Genomic DNA, 2,397 nt, shown 5'->3' on the forward strand with positions numbered 1-2,397 from the left:
TAGCTAAGAATGGTCTTCCTAAAATGACAGGTATATGTCCTTTAGGATTCGCAACTGGCTCAGTCTCTAAAACAATAAAATCTACAGGGAAAATGAAATTTTCAACCTTTATCAGAACATCCTCGACCATTCCCTTAGGGATCCTGAGAGATCTATCGGCTAACTGTAATGTGATCCCAGTAGGTTGAAGTTTTTCTAATCCTAGTTGTTCATACAACGAATATGGAAGGATATTCACACTAGCTCCTAGATCTAGCAAGGCATTTTTTATATTGGTTTCTCCAATAACACAAGAAATTGTTGGAGCTCCAGGGTCCTTATATTTAATTGGCACATGGGTAGATAGGTATGAACTGACACTTGCAGCCAAAAATACTTTCTTTGGTACATTAGTGGTCCTTTTTCTAGTGCAAAGATCTTTTAAAAATTTGGCATAAGTTAGAACCTGATGGATTATATCTAAAAGAGGAATATTAACTTGGACTTGTTTAAATACCTCTAAAATTTTATCTAAATATTCAGATTTATTGGATTTCAGTCTGTTTAGAAAAGGAGCTCTAGGACTTTTAAGTACTGGACTAGGTGAATTTTCAGTTTCTGGTGCTTGAGGTTGAAAGGTAGTAGTTTTAGAAGGTGACTCGGCAAATGAGTCCTCTATATCATCAAGTGCAACTACCTTATTGTCTATTTGTTTTTCCGATCTTAAGGTATGAATGGCATTTACACCATTAACTTGGTTTCCTTGTTGGGGTCGTGGACCATTTTGATTCCTAGGATTTGGCTCAGATTGGCTAGGTAACCTACCATGTTCTCGTTCACTAATGGTCGAAGCCAGCTGACTTACTTGCATTTTCAGACGGGCTATAGCTTGGGTGTTATTATTTATGAATTGACCCGTGGTTTGCATAAAGCTGGTATGTGTTTTCATCATGGCTTCTAGGCTTTTCTCTAAAGAGGTAATTTTCTTGTCATTATCATGGAAGCCTGGCGGGTTGTTCATCACTGGGTTGGACCTTAGATTTTGCTGATTGAAATTTGGATTGCCTACATTAGGATTCTGGGACCATGAAAAATTCGGGTGATTCCTCCAACCTGGGTTATATGTGGGTGCATAAGGATTGTTCAATGGTCCTTGATAGGTGGCATTCACCTGTGCACACTCATTCGAGTAGGAACATTCTTCTAAGTCATGGTCTGGTGCATTGTACCCTTTACACATGGGTGCAGATATTTGATTTACATTAGCTGGTCTCTGTAATTCTAAGGCTTCCAATCTACGTGTTAAGGTTACAATCTTGGCCTCTGATGCTAGGATTGGTTGAATTTGATGTATTCCTCCTCTTGAAGGTGTAGCTTTATCAGGTTCCCTAGTTGTTTCCCACTGTAAATTTTTTTCGACTAGGTCTTCTAAGAATTGCCAAGCTTCAGTAGTTTCTTTGTCCATAAATTGGCCTTGGCACATGGACTCTAGCATGGTTCTTGAGTTTGAATCTAACCCCTCATAGATGATCTGGCATAGTCTCCAAGTTTCTATTCCATGGTGTGGGTATTGGGTCAAAAGATTCTTGAAACGATCAAAGTACTTCCAAAATAATTCACCAGCTAGTTGGTAAAATTGATTTATTTCATTCCTAATCCTAGCTGTTTTATGATGGGGGAAATACTTTTTCAAAAATGTTCTCACAAAGCCCTCCCAGGTAGTGACAGAATGGTTTGGCAGACTATAAAGCCACTTCTTAGCATTATCCTTAAGGGCAAAGTTGATTAATCTAAGTTTGACCTCATCCTCTATTAATTGCAGTTTCATGGTTGCACATACCTCCTCAAATTCTCTAATAAATATATAAGCATCCTCTAATCCTGTGAATTTTGGAAGCATATTTATGATTTGAGGTTTGATTTCAAAATTGTTAGCTGTGGGTTGTGGCAACCTGATACAAGATAGTTGGATGGAGCCAACTGGATAACACAAATCCTTAAGGGTCATGGGTTGGATTGGTTCAGCCATTGGAACAACAGGAATTGACTCAATTCTAACTAGACGACCCGACACTCTTCTCCACACACGAGGTGTACGGTTCTCGATGTTTATATAATTTTTTTTTATAAAATTTTTATGTATAAGAAAAAGAAAGAAAAGAGAAAAAGTTCTAAAGAAAAGATCCTAATGAGTCCTAAATCTAAAGAAAAGTAACCAAATTAATTTAAATTTTAATAATTTTTTTTTATTTTCAAACAAGTGAAACAATAAATTAAACTCAATCTATCCTAGGGTTAACCTAAATCTAGACAGCTCCTAACTGTTCCAAGATGACCCTTCAAGCCTTCCAAGTGGAGATTGATCAACTAGTTAGCCAGGTAAGTATAAGAGGTGGGAGGTTCACTCATCGTTGCCTT

General features: G+C 37.4%; 1 non-coding gene across 1 annotated transcript; it reads left to right on the forward strand.

Annotated features, from left to right (window-relative positions):
• Positions 1-1,532: 1,532 nt before the first annotated feature.
• LOC140858992 (small nucleolar RNA R71) lies at positions 1,533-1,639 on the forward strand. Its single transcript, XR_012142393.1, has one exon. It is a non-coding gene; the product is annotated as a small nucleolar RNA R71 (small nucleolar RNA).
• The last annotated feature ends 758 nt before the right edge of the window (positions 1,640-2,397 follow it).

This window comes from Elaeis guineensis, chromosome 6 (genome assembly GCF_000442705.2).
Source record: "Elaeis guineensis isolate ETL-2024a chromosome 6, EG11, whole genome shotgun sequence".
Lineage (NCBI taxonomy): Eukaryota > Viridiplantae > Streptophyta > Magnoliopsida > Arecales > Arecaceae > Elaeis > Elaeis guineensis.